The 17630-nt window shown below is 35.9% G+C and overlaps 1 pseudogene; it reads right to left on the bottom strand.

Moving 5' to 3' along the window:
- Positions 1–1986: 1986 nt before the first annotated feature.
- Positions 1987–2617, bottom strand: LOC118832897 (annotated as a pseudogene).
- Positions 2618–17630: the final 15013 nt, after the last annotated feature.

The following is a 17630-nucleotide window of genomic DNA, read 5'->3' as shown; positions in this document are numbered from 1 at the left end:
CAGGACAAATAAATTAAACAGAATTGTTATTTTTATCATATTGATTCAGCCTAACCATGAGCAATTAGTGTTTCTCCAACTATTTTAATCTGTCGTTATTTCTTTAAGGTATGCTTCATAATTGTGTTCACATTGTTTCTGTCTTAGAATGTCAGCTCCCAAGTATTTATTCTTTCTGTAGCTACTTTAAGGTGTTATTTTCTTCAGCATTTTTTGAGTTTTCTTTAGCAAGCAGTTGACTCATTTTTTCATGATTTTCTTGCATCACTCTAATTTCTCTTCCCAATTTTTCCTCTACTTCTACTTGATTTTCAAAATCCTTTTTGAGCTCTTCCATGCCTGAGACCAATTCATAATTTTCTTTGAGGCTTTGGATGAAGGAGCTTTGACTCCGTTGTCTTCTGGTTGTATGTTTTTATCATCCTTGTCACTAAAGTAAGTTTCTATAGTCTGAGGTTTTTTTTTTTCCTTTGTTTACTCATTTTCCCGGCCAGTTACTTGACTTTTTAGCTCTTTGTTAAGGTTAAGCTGCTGTTGCCACTGCCTCCACCTCCACCCCTGCCAACCCAGGGCTGGGGCCCAGACCACACACCTCTCTCACCCAGGTCCCATAGACCTTTCCTACTGACCTTCTAAGTTGTCTTTGGTGTTTGTGTGTGTTGAGAAGTCTGAAAACCACCACAGCTGCTAGTGATTCATTCCCCTGCAATCTGCTCCAGCCCATCTGTGCCGGCACAGCCTATGCTGGACTGTACTCTCAGACTCGTGCAACAGACCTTTTCTGTCAACCTTCCAGGTTGTCTTGGGATAGAAATTTGTTTCACCTCCATCTTTTTGTAAGTTCTGCTGCCCTAGAATGTGTTTAGAGTAATTTTTACAGGTATTTAGAGGGGTTTAAGGGAGAGCTAAAGTGAGTCCCTGCTTTCACTCTGCCATCTTGGCTCCACCCCATCTGTAGCTACTTTAAATGGAATTTCCTTATCTCTTTCTGCTAGATTTTGTGGGTAATTCATTGAAATGCTGGTGGGATTATTTCATATTGAGCAACGGCTGAAGTTGTTAATTGTTTAAATTAGTTTCCAATGAAGACTCTAGGGTTCTCTAAAAAAAAAATTACATAAACTGAAAAAAGCTAGAATTTTGTTTCCTCTTTGCCTATGCTTATCCCCTCAATTCCTTTTTCTACTTTTATCTATAATAACTGTCATTTTAGCACTATTTTGAGTAGTAATGGTAATAATGGAAATTCTTGCTTTGTCTTTGATCTTCTCTAGTTTATATCCATTATAGATAATACTATTTATCATATCAAAGAAAGATTTTTATTCCTATGTTTTATAGATTTAAAAAACAAGAATGAGTGGGTGTTATATCTTCTGAAAAGCTTGTTCTGCATTTATTGACATAATCCTATGACTTTTGTCAATCTTGTTATTAATATAAATAATTATTTGTATAGTTTTCTTAATATCGAATCATCTCAGCATTCATGATATAATCCAGTCTGGTCACAATGTATATCTTTATAATATGTTACTTTAATTTCCTTGATAATATTTTATTTAAAATTTTCACATCAATACTAATGAGATATTAGTGAATAAATCTCTTTCCCTGTTTTGCCTCTTTCTGGTTTAAGTATCAAAACGATATCTGTTTCATAAACAGAATGAGGTATGACTCCTTCTTTTCATATATTTTTAAACAGTTTATGTAACATTATAATTGTTCTATTAACACTTTATATAATTCATACATTATAATATTATTACATTATATATTATATGAATATTATATTATATATAATTCTATAACTACATGTAAATCCATATGGTCATCAGTATTTTCTCTTTGAGAGTTTATTTATGGCCTCTTCAATTTATTTTTAAAGATATGATCATTTAAGTCCTCTACTTCTTATTCTGTTACTCTGGGTATTTCATATTTTTTTAAATGTTTCTCCATTTCTTTTTTTTGCCATAGAGGATAGACTTTATTGGACTCACACCAGCAGCCCGTGCTTCTTCAGCACCTTTGTGTATTTGTGGATTTTGCCTTCCATGTTCTTCTCAGCTTGCTTTCGTGGTTTCGTAAGCTTCTTTTTCTTTCTATAATGGATCTTGGCTTTCTCCTTCCTCTTCTCTTCCAATGTAGCAGTCACTGCCTGATACTTCCAGCCAACCTCAGGGGCCAGGAGCCCCAGATAAGCAAACTTTCTAGTTGGCTTCAGTCTGACGACTTTGAGAGCAGCTGGGACAACCATGTGTTTTCACTTGTCATAAGGTGGGGGAATACCATCAAACACCTTAAGGCATTCCAAAGCAGCCTGACCTCGCTTGGTCTTGTGGGGAAGCATCCTTCTCACAGTCCTCCTGAAAATTCGGCTGGGGGCTCTGAAATGATAAGGGCCTCTTGAAGGGTTTCTATTCATTCGCTTTCGGAGGAAGGCCGCCAGGTATTTCAGCTTGTTCCTGTAGAAGTTTCCCAAGATGTTGATGCCTTCGCAGTGAACCACGACCACCTTCCGCCCCAGAAGGACTTGCTTGGCCACAATGGCCGCCAAGCAGCCAAGAAGATGGCTCCACCCATCGATCACTAGGACCTGCCCGTCCGTCATTCTATTTATCCATTTCTTGTAGATTTTCAGGTGTATTACTTTGTAATTGGGTGACACATTTCCTGATAATTTCTTTTTTGTCTTTCTCATTAGTTGTGAGTTTATGTTTTACAATTTGGATATGATTAATTTGGTTTTTCTCTTTCTTTTTAAAATCGAGTTACCTTACAATTTATCTATTTTATTGGCCTTTTCATAAAATCCACTCCTATTTTAATTTATTGCTTCAATGTTTTTATTTTGCTCACTTTCATTAATCTGATTTTCAGAATTTCTAATTTTGAATCTAAGTATAGGTTTTTAATTTGTTAGCTTTTCATTTTTTCAGTTGCATGCCCAATTCATTACTCTCTTCTTGCTTTTATTGATGAAAGTGCTCAGAAATGTCCATTTTAGGCTAAGTATTGCTTTTTCTACATTCCAGAAATTTACGTTGTCTCACTTTTGTCATTATATTTAATGAAATTATCATTTCTATGATTTGTTCTTAGACTAACTCATTCTTTAGGACTAAAATATTTAGTACACATTTTATCTTCTAGTTGATAAAACATATATTTACTATTTCTGCTTTTCTGCATTCATTTGTGAGGGTTTTGTGCCATGATACATGGTCACTTTTGTGATGGTACTCTGGACAACTCTGAAATATGTATATGCCCATTCAATATTCTCTAGATATCTACCATATATATTTTACATTTCTAAAATTCTATTCTTGTCTTTCATTTCTTTTTTGTTTATTTTTGGTTAGACCTCTCTAGGTCTTGGAGGGGGTTAAATTGGGCTCTAACACCATTATAGTAACTCATTTAACTTTTCCTTGAATTTAGATGCTATGCCATTTGGAACACATATGTTTAATACTGAAATAAATTCACAGGCTATGATTCTTCCATCAAATTTCCCAGTTCATTTTAACTTGTTATATTTTTGTTGTTGCTCCATTTAAGCTTATAATTGCTGCTCTTGCCTTTTCACTTCAGGTTTAGTATAATAGTTTCTGGTCCAACCCTTATTTTAACTCTAAGCATCTTTCTCTTTCAAGTGTATTTCTTGAAAATTATATTTTTTGGATTCTGGTTTCTAATCTTTTAAGCAATTCTCTTCCATTTGATGGAAAAATTCATCCTGTTCATGTTCATGATCCTTAATTTTGTATTTGCCTCCACCCTATTCTCTTGTACTTTTCCTTCTTTTTGTTTCCCTCACCCTCTTTAAGAGTTTGTTTTGCATTTGGCCACTTCCTGCCTTGATCTATCTTTCCTCTTATTTTTCCCTTTTCCTCAGTTTCCCAGTTTGGTGATATGTATTTCTATGCCCAAATGTATATGTGTCTGTTTCTCTGTGTGTGTGTGTGTGTGTGCGTGTGTGTGTGTGTGTCTACTCTTCCCTCCTTTGACAAGTTTAGATGAAAGCGAGGTTCAAGTGTCACTTGCTTCCCTTTCACTACCTTGTCTTGATTGAATATAGATCTCTCACACATCCCAATTTTTCAATATGATATTCCCCATCCTCCTTCTCTGTCCATTCCCAGTGTATTCTTCTCCCCTTCTTTACCATTCACCTTAAATGATTATCAGAAAATAACAACCACTCTCAGGCTTTCTATCCAATCAGACTTTTTCTATGATCCCTGATGATCAAAGACTTCTTGAGAGATACATGTATCATGCCCCCATATTAGAGAGTAAACAGTTTATCCTTGTTTAATCCTTTCTAACTGCTGATTCATGTTTACCTACTTATGCTTCTATTGTCTTCTGTCTTTGCATTTTATAGTCTCTACATATCTTTGGTCTTTTAACTGCAAATGCCTGGAAATCCTTTATGTCTTCAAAGATCTATTTTTTTCCACAGAAGGATTATACTCAGTTTTTCTAAGTAAATTATTCTTGGTTACGAAACTAAATATTTTGCTTTGTGGAATATCAATTTCCAAATTCCCTGCCCCTTTAATGTGTTGACTGCTAAATTGCATGTGATTCTGACTACTGATCCTCAGTACTTTAATTCATTTCTTTCCAGATGTTTGTAGTATTATTTTCCTGAACCTGGAAACACTAGATTTTGGCTAATATATCCTATATAATTTCTGTTTTGGGGTTTCTATTGAGAGATACCCTGTGGATTCTCTGTGTTTCTACTTTGCTCTCTGTTTTGAAAAGATCTAGGCAATTTTATTTTATGATTTCTTGAAATATGATGTCTAGCCATTATTATGACATTAAGTTAGTCTTATAATTCTTAAAATATCTCCCCTTAATATCTTTTTCAGGTCAATTGGTTTCTGATATAAAATACCTTGTATTTTCATTATTTTCCATTCTTTTCACTTTGTTTTAATATTTCTTGATATTGAACATGGCCATTAATTTCAATTTGGTCAGTTATAATTTTCTTTTTTTTATTTTTATTTTTTTTTATTTTACCTTGTCTTTTTTTTTAATTTAAATTTATTTATTTAACATATTTGGTTTTCAGCATTGATTTTCACAAAAGTTTGAATTACAAATTTTCTACCCTCCCCCCCACTCCAAGATGGCATATATTCTGGTTGCCCTGTTACCCAGTCAGCCCTCCCCTCTATCACCCCCTCCCCTCTCATCCCCTTTTCCCTTCCTTTCTTGTAGGGCAAGATAAATTTCTACGCCCCATTGCCTGTGTATCTTATTTTTTAGTTGCATGCAAAAACTTTTTTTTTGAACATCTGATTTTAAAACTTTGAGTTCCAAATTCTCTCCCCTCTTCCCTTCCCACCCACCCTCCCTAAAAAGTCAAGCAATTCAACCTAGGCCACACATGTATCATTATGTATAACCCTTCCACAATACTCATGTTGTGAAAGGCTAACTAGATTTTGCTCCTTCCCAACCCATCCCGCTTTATTGAATTTTCTCCCTTGACCCTGTCCCCTTTCCAAAGTGTTTGTTTTGATTACCTCCACCCCCATCTGCCCTCCCCTCCATCATCCCCACCCTTTTATTTTTTTTTATCTTCCTCCCTCTTCTTTCCTGTGGGGTAAGATACCCAACTGAGTATGTATGGTATTCCCCCTCAGGCCAAATCTGATGAGAGCAAGGTTCACCCATTCCCCCCTCACCTGCCCTCTCCCCTCCTCCCACAGACCTGCTTCCTCTTGCTACCTTTATGTGAGATAATCCACCCCGTTCTATCTCTCCCTATCTCCCTCTCTCAGTATGTTGCTCTCTCATCCCTTAATTTCATTTTATTTCTTTTAGATATCTTCCCTTCATCTTCAACTCACCCTGTGTCTGCTCTCTCTCTTTTCCATATATATATATATATATATATATATATATATATATATATATATATATATATATACACACACACACATATATAAACACATATATATATATACACATACATACATATACACATAGATATATTCATACATACACATTCACTTATATATATATATATATATATATATATGCATATTCCCTTCAACTACCCTAATACTGAGGTCTCATGAATCATACACATCATCTTTCCATGTAGGAATGTAAACAAAACAGTTCAACTTTAGTAAGTCCTTTGCAATTTCCGTTTCTTGATTACCTTTTCATGCCTCTCTTGATTCTTGTGTTTGAAAGTCAAATTTTCTATTCAGTTCTGGTCTTTTCACTGAGAAAGCTTGAAACTCCTCTATTTTATTGAAAGTCCATATTTTGCCTTGGAACATGATACTCAGTTTTGCTGGGTAGGTGATTCTAGGCTTTAATCCTAGCTCCATTGACCTCCGGAATATCTCATTCCAAGCCCTTCGATCTCTTAATGTAGAAGCTGCCAGATCTTGGGTTTTTCTGATTGGGTTTCCACAATACTCAAATTGTTTCTTCCTGGCTGCTTGCAATATTTTCTCCTTGATCTGGGAGCTCTGGAATTTGGCGACAATATTCCTAGGAGATTTCTTTTTGGGATCTATTTGAGGAGGTGATCGATGGATTCTTTCAATTTCTATTTTGCCCTGTGGCTCTAGAATATCAGGGCAGGTCTCCTTGATAATTTCTTGAAAGATGGTATCTAGGCTCTTTTTTGATCATGGCTTTCAGGTAGTTCAATAATTTTTAAATTATCTCTCCTGGATCTATTTTCCAGGTCAGTGGTTTTTCCAAGGAGATATTTCACATTGTCTTCCATTTTTTCATTCCTTTGGTTCTGTTTTATAATATCCTGATTTCTCATAAAGTCACTAGCTTCCACTTGCTCCAATCTAATTTTTAAAGTAGTATTTTCTTCAGTGGTCTTTTGGACCTCCTTTTCCATTTGGCTAATTCTGCCTTTCAAGGCATTCTTCTCCTCATTGGCTTTTGGAGCTCTTTTGCCATTTGAGTTAGTCTGTTTTTTAAGGTGTTGTTTTCTTCAGTGTATTTTTCAGTATTTTTTTGGGTCTCCTTTAGCAAGTCATTGACTTGTTTTTCATGGTTTTCTCGCATCCTTCTCATTTCTCTTCCCAATTTTTCCTCTACTTCTCTAACTTTCTTTTCCAAATCCTTTTTGAGTTCTTCTATGGCCTGGGGCCAGTTCATGTTTTTCTTGGAGGCTTTTGTTGTAGGCTCTATGACTTTGTTGTCTTCTTTAGGCTGTATGTTTTGGTCTTCTTTGTCACCAAAGAAAGAATCCAAAGTCTGAGACTGAATCTGGGTGCGTTTTCGCTGCCTGGCCATATTCCCAACCAACTAACTTGACCCTTGAGTTTTTCAGTGGGGTATGACTGCTTGTAGACTAACGAGTTCTATGTTCCACGTTTGGGGGGGAGGTGCCAGCTCTGTCAGACTACTCCTTCCCCAAGAACCCCCAGCCCGGGCTGGGCTTAGATCTTCAGCAGGCTATTGCACTCCTGCTCTGATCTGCCACTTAATTCCTCCCACCAGGTGGGCCCGGGGCCAGAAACAGCAGCAACTGTAGCTTCCCCACCTCCGCTGCCCCGGGGGCTGGAAGCCAAACCACGAACTCCTTCCACTCCCGCAGCTTTTCCCACTAACCTTCTCTGCAGTCTTGGGTGTTTGTGGGTCGAGGGGTCTGGTAACTGCCGCAGCTCACATACTCAGGGAGCTAGGGGCCCCATCCGCCCGACTCCAAGTTTGGTTGTTCCACGCCCCTCAGGCTGGGCTCTGCTCCACTCGGTTCCCAGCTCCCAGCTCCCAGTTCCGTGTGGAATAGACCTCACCCAGAGACCATCCAGGCTGTCCTGGGCTGGAGCTCTGCTTCCCTCCACTGCTCTGTGGGTTCTGCCGCTCTAGAATTGGTTCAGAGCCATTTTTTATAGGTTTTTGGAGGGACTCGGTATGGAGCTCACTCTAGTCCCTGCTTACCAGTCGCCATCTTCCGGTCAGTTATAATTTTCATGAAGTTTCAGGGAATTGCCTGTTGTGGAAGGAGGGTGATACACTTTAAGATCCAACCCCCATCATCAGAGGGGAAGAAGTAAAAAAGTGAACAATATGGAAAAACAAAAATGAAATTACTAAAGATTTCAGGAGATAGAAAACTGAAAGACCTTGAACATAGTAGATAAATCAATAGGTAAACTTTTAATAGCAGAAGGAAATATGACCTCTCAATTTACTAAAAGTGTTGAGACCTCCTTGAATAAATACTGAAAAACAAAGGAAAAGGACTTAACATATGATGATACACAGGACTGTGAGATCTGAAGAGAAGATGGAACTATAACAAGCTTTTCCTTCATTGTTTAAAAAATAAATGAGAATTATGAGAGCAGAATTTATTTCTTCACAAAAATAATTAGCATAATAGAAATTTTTGAATCTGAAACAGGAAGTATCACCATGCAATCAAAATAGAAGACAACTGATTAGTAATGCAAATACACAGAAGAGAACAACTTACAAGAAAAAAAACAAAAGGTATAAAAGAAAACATACTCTATTCAACTAAAATATACTGATCTTGAAGACAGTATGTGTAGATAAAATTTAAGGAATATAGGTCTCCCAGAAGAAAATGAGTTCAAAAATCTGAAGAGCATTAGGAAATTAGGAAATAATAGATGAAAACTACCCAGAAAATGAAATATTAATAGAAATAGTGTATTGATAGCCTCCACAATAAAACTCAAGGCAGCAAGCTCGAAGACATATAGCCATTAAATTTAACAAATCAATTTAGAAACAAGTTCTGCAAGTGCAAGTAGAAAGACCTTGAAATACAAAAGGGGGTGTGAGGGAAGATTCAAGTAATGCAAAGCTATTCTGCAATCACGAGAAAACTTAGAAGGGAATGAAATAATGTGTTTTGACATCAAATGGAATTGTGGATGATGCCCAGGGTAAATAAACCTGTAAATTTGACCTTAACCATAAATGAAAAAAGATGGATATTCCATAATAAAACAACATTTGAAACATTTTTAGGAAGAAAAGCAGACTTTGAATATGCCAAACGACAAAAATACAGAAGTGAATAAAGGCAGCAGCCAAGGTCTGCAACAGAAACAGAGTAACAGCAGAGAGACAAGTAAGAGGTGGCTTTCAAAATTCACCAGGAGATAAGTTTGAAGGCAGAAGACTATTTAAATAATATTGAAGAAGTGGGCCTGCAGTATTATGGACAGATTCTGTAAACATCCTGCCTACATATGCACCAAGGTTTTATGGTTTTGTTTTTGCTGGGGGGAGGGTGGTTTATTTGTTTTTGTGGGGACTACATTAAAACATTGGAGTACATGAAAGGGAAGAGGGGAGAAAACGTATAAAGAATGTTTGATGTGTCTGGGTCAAATTGAGGGTTAATAAGGAAGGGAAGGTAACCTTTGTGATCTCAGTAAAAGAAAAGAGCAAAAGGGCAGCTAGGTGGTGCAGTGAGTAGAGCACTGGCCCTGGAGTCAAGAGGACCTGAGTTCAAATCCGGCCACAGACACTTGAAACATTTACTAGCTGTGTGACCTTGGGCAAATCGCTTAACCCCAATTTCCCTGCCAAAAAATAAAAAAAAGAGTACAGGGGAGTGGGGGAGGGGATGTGAAGTAAGAGTGGAAAAGGAAATAGGCCTTTCTTTCTTTCAGGGTGGAAAAGGATTCCAGTCATGAATGCTTTTGAGTGAAGAGAGGGCATTTGGGCACTTGCACACTGTGTGGTCTGGGAGATTTGGCACTTCAAAATCCCTCTAATCTTACCTTGGGAAGGAGACAGTTGGAATTCCTGACAACAACTAGCACCTGGTGGAGCAAAAAGTCATGGCTGTGGGGAGAGGGGAGGTTTGAGGGTAAATAAAGAAATAAAGTAACTGGGATGGATACAGAACAGTGGTAATCTACATAATCAGGTATTATATGGTGATGGAGGCTCCCATGAGACAGTGTCCTTTCTGACATCTGTAATAATAATCAGCATTGCTTGAGGAATAACAAACAATGGAAAGGAAAACGTGGGGGAAAGGAGGGCAAGCTCTGACAGGCAGTGACAGAAACTGCCTACAGTGAGCGAATCTATAAATGGATATCATAAAAGTTTTGATGTTGAGGATGGGACACTAGAATAGGTCACTGTGTATGTGGAGGAAGGGACTGTGCCATGTGGAGGAAAAAAGCTCAGCATACAACTGGGGCTAGATTTGTCCCTCCAGAAGTCACTTGGAGCGGAAATTTAGGAAGGTGAACAATGAATTACTCAAAGTGGGGAGGAGGCTAAGATGCTTTAAGATCTACCCTCTGAGGAAATCCCCTCAGAGAGGAGGGAGGCAGAAAGCAAATAATAAGAGAAAATATAGAGGGGAAAAAAGAAATTACAAAAGGTCTCAGGAGGAAGAAAATTCGAAGACCTTGAACATAAGCAAATAAATCAACAGGGACAACATTAACAGTATAAAGAAATATGGCCTCCAAATCTAGTGAACAAGTTCAGGCCTGTATGATTAAATACTGTCAAAGAAAGGAAAATGATCCAACAATTGATGAGGCAGAGGATCCTGTGGTATTGGACGAGAATATGAAACTATAACACAACAAGAAGGAAGGGAGAGGAAGCATGGGGAAAATTATTTCATATAAAAAAAGTTTGCATGGAAGAGCTTTATACAAAGCAGGGGGAAATGAAGGAGGGGGAAGGCAACACTTGAACCTCATTCTCATCTAAACTCATTAAAAGAAGGAGGAATATGTAAATATAGATATTACGCACTCAGTTGGGTTCAAAAATCTATCTAACTCAAAAGAGAAGCAAAAGGGAAGGGTATAAGAGAAGGGGGGAATGTGAAAAGATAGAGAGCAGATTAAGAAAGTGGTCAGAAGCAAAACAAAATTTTTAGGAAAGACAAAGTTAAAAAGAGAAAGAGAAGAATAAATAGAAGAAAATAGGATAGAGGGAAATAGACATTAGTAATCATGTCTGTGGATATGAATGGGATGAATTCACTCATAAAACATAAATGGATAGCAAAATGGATTAGAAATCAGAATCCAACAATAGGTTGTTTACAAGAAATATACTTGAAACAGAAACACACACACACAGAGTTAAAATAAGTGGCTGAGGCAGAATCTATTATGCTTCAGCCAAAACAAAAAAGGCAGGGGTAACAATCATGATCTCAGATAATGCAAAAGCAAAAATACACCTAATTAAAAGACAATCAGAGGAACTTTATTTTGCTAAAAAGTACCATAAACTAGGAAGTAATATCAATACTAAACCTATAAGCACCAAATGGCATAGCATACAAATCCTTAAAAGAAAAGTGAAATGAGTTACAAGAGGAAATAGATTACTGGGGGACCTCAACTTTCTCCTCTCTGACCTAGATAAATCTAACTACAAAATAAATAACACAGAAGTTAAAGAGATGACTGGAATTCTAGAAAAGTATATCTAACTGTCATAGCTAGACAGAATACTAGAGAAAAGTGAAAGAGAACAGAAAGGAATATACCATTTTCTCAGTTGTACATGGCACCTTCACATAAATTGACCATATATTAAGCCATAAAACCTTCAAAACCAAATGCAAAAAAGCAGAAATTTTAAATGCATCCTTTTGAGACCATAATGCAATAAAAATTAAGTTCAATAAAGGGCCTTGGAAGCATATATTAAAAATTAATTGGAAACTCAATAATCTAATTCTAAGGAACGAGGGGATCTAGGGCATCTAGGTGGTTCAGTGAGTACAGCACTAGCCCTGGAGTCAAGAGGACCTGAGTTCAAATACGGCCTCAGACACTTGACACACTTACTATCTGTATGACCTTGGGCAAGTCACTTAACCCCAATCGCCCTGCATTCCCCCCTCCAAAAAATAGAATGAGGGGGTCAAAGAACAAATTATAGAAAAAATCAATAATTTCATTAAAGGGAATGACAACAATAATACAAAGTACCAAAATTTGTGGGATGCAGCCAAAGCAGTATTTAGGAAAAAATATATATCTCTAAATGGTTACTTACATCAATGAAAAAGAGAAAGAGCAGGTCAGTGAATGAAAAGTCATGCAACTAAAAAAATGAGAAAGAGAACAAAGTTTAATTTCCCAATAAAACATCAAAATGGAAATTCTGAAAATTAAACTTATTAACAAAATTGAAAGTAAATGAATTCTACCAAACGTTTAAAGAAGAATTAATTCCAATACTATATAAACTATTTGAGAAAATAGGCAAAGAAGGAGTCCTACCAAATTCCTTCTATGACACAAATATGGTTTTGATAACTACTCTAGGGAGATCGAGAACAGAGAAAGAAAACTATGGACCAATTTCCTTAATGAATATTGATGCAAAATTTTAAAATAAAATAATCAAAAGGAGATTAGAGCCATATATCACAAAGATCAAAGATCATACGCTATGAACAAGTGGGATTTATACTACAAAAGCAGAGTTGGTTCAGTATTAGGTAAACTATAAGCACAATCAGTAATATCAATAAGAAAATTAACAAAAATCATAAGATGATATCAATACATGTAGAAAAAGCTTTTGATAAAATACAACTCATTTCTATTAAAAACAATAAAAAGCATAAGAATAAATGGATCATTTCTTAAAATGATTACTGTCTATCAAAAATCAAGAATAAGCATTATTTGTAATGAGGATAAACTAGAAGCCTTTCCAATAAGATCAGGGGATAAGCAAAGATATCCATTATCACCACTATTATTCAATATTGTACAAGAATTTCTAGCTATAGTAATAAAGCAAGAAAAATAAATTGAAGGAATAAGAAGCAATGAGGAAACAAAACTATCACTCTTTGCAGATGATATGATGGTATACTTAGAGAACTCTAGAGATTCAATTAAAAATGAATTGAAGCAAAACCTTTAGCAAAGCTACAGAATATAAAATTTTCAGTCATTTTTCAGTCGTATCCAACTCTTTGTGACCCCATTTGAGATTTTCTTGACAAAGATACTGGGGTGATTTGCCATTTCCTTCTTGAGCTCATTTTACAGATGAGGAAACTGAGGCAACCAGGGTAAGTAACTTGCCCAGGGTCACATGGCCAGTAAGTGTCTGAAACCAGATTTGAACTCAGGAAAACGAATCTTCCGAACTCCAGACCCAGCACTCTATCCACTGTGCCACCTAGCTGCCCATACATATATGTACATATATATGTGTGTGTAGGATATAGATAGATAGATACATAAATCATCAGCATTTCTATGTATTACCATCAAAACACAGCAGGAAGATATATTGAAATTCCATTTAAAATAACTGCGGGCAATATAAAACACTTGGGAGTCTACCTGTCAAGACAAACCCAGGAACTCAATGAACATAATTTACAAAATACCTTTCACACAAATAAAGACAGATCTAAACAACTGAAGAAATATTAATTGCTCATAGATAGGCCAAGCCAATATAATAAAAATGACAATTCTACATAAATTAATTTACTTATTCAGTGCTATACCAATCAAACTTCCAAAGAATTGTTTGAAAGAATTAGAAAAAAATCACAAAAAAAAATTATCTAGAAGAATAAACAGTGAAGAATATCAAGGGAATCAATAAAAAATGTGAAGGAAGGTGACCCTGCAGTACCAGACTTGAAACTATATTACAAAATGGTAATCATAAAAACCATCTGGTACTAGCTAAGAAATAGAGTAGTGGATCAGTTGAATAGATTAGGTTTATAACATACAGTAGTAAATGATCATAGTAATCTAGTGTTTGATAAACACAAAGATTCAAGATTTGGGGGCAACAACTCATCATTTGACAAAAATTGGGAAGATTTGGGAAAAGTTGGGAAAACTGGAAAGCACCTTGAAAGAAACTAGGCACAAATTAACATCTCACACTGTATACCAAGAGAACGTCAAAATCTGTACATGAATTAGACATAAAGGGTTATATTATAAATAACTTAGGGGAGCATGGAAAAATTTACCTATAAGATCTATGGATAAGGGAAAACTCTAACCCAAACAAGAGATATAAAGGATCATGGGAAGTAAAATGGATAATTGTGATTACATGAAGTTAAAAAGATTTTGCACAAACAAAATCAATGCAGCCAAAATCAGAAGGAAAGCAAGAATCTATTAATTTTACTGTAAGTTTCTCTGATAAATGCCTCTTTTCTCAAATATATAGGGAACAAAGCCAAATTTATAAAACACAAGAGCCATTCCCCAATTGACAAATGGCCAAAGGATATGAGCAGGCAGTTTTCAGAAGAAACCAAAGCTATCAATAACCACATAAATATGTTTTATGTCCCTACTGATTAGAGAAGTGCAAATTAAAACAACTCTAAGATACTATCCCATACCTATCAGATTAGTTAACATGATGGAAAATAAAGATAACAAATTCTGAAGGGGATGAGGGAAAATAGGTACCCTAATGACTTGTTGATGGAGTTGAGAACTGGTCCGGCCATTCTGCAGAACAATTTGGAACTATGTCCAAAGGCTTATAAAACTGTGCATACTCTTTCATCCTGCAAAATGACTACAAAGTCTGTATCCCAAAGACATCAAAGAAAAAGAAAAATGACCCATACATACCAAAATATTTATAGCAGCTCTTTTTGTGGTGGCAAATAATTAGAAATTGAGGGGATGCCCATCACTGGGGAATGGTTAAACAAGTTGCAGTCTATGATTATGATGGAATATTTTTGTGCTATACTAAATGATGAAGAGGGTGATTTCAGACTTATATGGGAAGACTTATATGAACCAATTCATACTGAAGTGAGCAGAATACAGTATAACACAGCAGAACACAATAACAGCTATAGTGTAATTATGACCAACTCTGAAAGACTTAGCTATGCTAAGTAATACAATGACCTGTGACAATTCCAAAGGACTCATAAAAACTATCTAGATCCAGAGAAAGAATGAATGGACTCTGAGTGCAGATTGCTCAAATTTTACTTAATTACTTAAGTTTTCCTTAAAATTTTCTTGCCTTTTTTAGCAACATGACTTCATATGCATATGTTTTACATGACTTCATATGCATGACTGATACCATGTTGCTTGCCTTCTCAATGGGTGGGGAAGAGGCCAGAGGGAGAAAGAATTGGGACTCAAATTTTTTTTTTAAAAAAAAGAATGTTAAAATAAATTATAATTATTTTAAAAAACATCAAGCAGACTACAAAATAAAAGAGAAGCAAAACACATACCTTTCATAGCTATGGTCATGGGATGTGTTTTTTCTAAAACAAAAGATAGAGGCAATTATATATTATTAAATAGATAACTTTGATTACATGAAACTGAAATCTTCTACACAGACAAAACTAATGCACCTAGGATAATAAGGGAAGTGGTCCAATGGGGAAAAAAATCTTTGTATCAGCTTTCTCTGGTAAGGATTTGGCATCCAATAAGCATAAGCAAAGAACAAATACAAGACTAATAACTATTCCCCAAAAATAAGTGGTCAACAGATAAGAACAAACTGTTCTCAAAAGAAGAATTATAAGTATTGCAAACACATAAAGGAATGCTCCAAATCCTTAACAAGAATGCAAATCAAAGCAACCCTAAAATTTCACCTCACACCATGCAAATTGACAAAGATAAAAAATGGCGATTAATATTGGAGGCATTGTGGAATTATAGGCATCTTAATACATTCTTGGAGGAGCTATGAAACAGTTAATCATTATGAAAAGCAATTTGAGTTATGCAAATAAAATGACTAAAATATCCATACCACTTAAAGTAGACACTCCTTTACTGGAGTCTCTACTTTTCGAAGGAAAATACTGATAAGAAGAAAGTCCCCATATACATCAAATCACTTATAGCAACAATTTTTACAATGGTAGATGCCCACAGGTTGGGAATGGCTAAACAAGTTGTGGTTAATGAATATAATAGAATATTATTGTGCTATAAGAAAAATGTATGTGATGAATAAAATGAAGCTTGAAAAGATCTACAAGAATTTATGCAGTGTGAAACAAGCAGAGTCAATAAAACAACATATACAATGATCACAAGTAAATGAAAAGAATAACTAACAGAAAAACTCAAAAGTGAATGTTACAAAAGTATAAAGATCAAGCATAGCTCAACTGAAGACATATAGGACACCCCCAACATGCTTCTTTGTAAAGGTGAGAGGTAGACAAGTGTTAGACATTGCACATGCATTTGGACTTTTTCAATATATTGATGAGTTGTGTCAATTATTTTCTCCTTTGATTTTTTAAAAATACTGTTATATGAGATGGATACCTGGGTTAAGAAGAGGAGGGATACTGAAGGTAACCATGATGATGTCAAAGACAGAAGACATGAATAAAATCTCATTTTAAAAAAAATTTTTAAACCATTCTCAAACCCTCAGACACCTTCTATGAAATCTGATGATTATAGAATGTTTAGAAGTCATGTGAGTCATCATATCTATTAGAATGGAAACAGTTTATTTTTGTTAATGCCTTATTATTGCTTATTCATATTTACCTTTTTTATATTTCTCTGGACCTCTGTCTTTTAGTTTCTGCACAGCACTGGAGTGAAATTGAAAATTGATACCTCACTTTATTTTGTATTATTTTAATAAAGCTTAGTCAATTTATTATATATGGAAGATTGGTCAGTTTGAGCTTCCTCAAGCCTGTAACTTCAGTTGTCTATTGTGAAATTTGACAATTGATATTCCATGATTAATTATTGATTGAGAATTTCATTTAATCAGAATCAATATTTGTGAATCAAATTCAGACTTAACTGCATAAACCCTATTGGTAAAACTTGTAAGGGTTAACTTTCCTATTCCTGCAGGTTAAAGTTCAACCATAAAGATTCAAATATGTAAGCTTTTGCTGACTATGAGTAGAGTGGAGTCAATCTGGTCATAAGATGTTTGCCCACAACAAGACTTTCCAGAGGATGCTTGTTTGGGGATGCTAGTCAACTCTGTATTTTTCCTGTTGCCTTGGGTTATGGAAATCTCCTCTCTGAGTAAAGCCAAACATAGTCTACCCTCCATCTCTGGGTCAGACCAACCAAAGCTTCAGATGTCATTTGCATCACTGGACTACTTTTGGTACCCTATATAACTTGTTACCTTCTCAACTGTATAAAGTTGCTGCTCTCACTGTAAGATGGATCCTTGACTACTGAGAAGTCTTGGATCCAAGCTAAATTCTGGGTGATCTGAAATTTGCTGACCTGTATTTGGATCTGAACAATAAAACTGTAGGCTTTTTCCCAGTTGGAGGTCCAGTAGACTGCTGCTAGAGTCAACCTACTATAAGCCAGCTGGAAAGGTCTACAAGTTCAGAGGGACAGAATTTCAGGCTCCCCTTTGACCTGGTTTTCTTGCCCTCATTATTCTTACGGCAGGCTTCATAGTGAGTTGTGTGCTAGATCTCGGAATGTGATCAACTCCTGGGGTCAGAGCCTCACAGTTGCTGCTTGCTTATGTACATGCTCTTTGATCAGTACAACATCTAGGAACTATGATGACACCCCCTATGATAAGTCACCCCTAGGCACAAGTCCTTTCCTAAGTTCCTCACTGTGTCTGTGACC

This window comes from Trichosurus vulpecula, chromosome X, assembly GCF_011100635.1.
Source record: "Trichosurus vulpecula isolate mTriVul1 chromosome X, mTriVul1.pri, whole genome shotgun sequence".
Lineage (NCBI taxonomy): Eukaryota > Metazoa > Chordata > Mammalia > Diprotodontia > Phalangeridae > Trichosurus > Trichosurus vulpecula.
The sequence above is the reverse complement of the archived record's forward strand: the minus strand, read 5'-3'. Positions and strand labels throughout refer to the sequence as shown.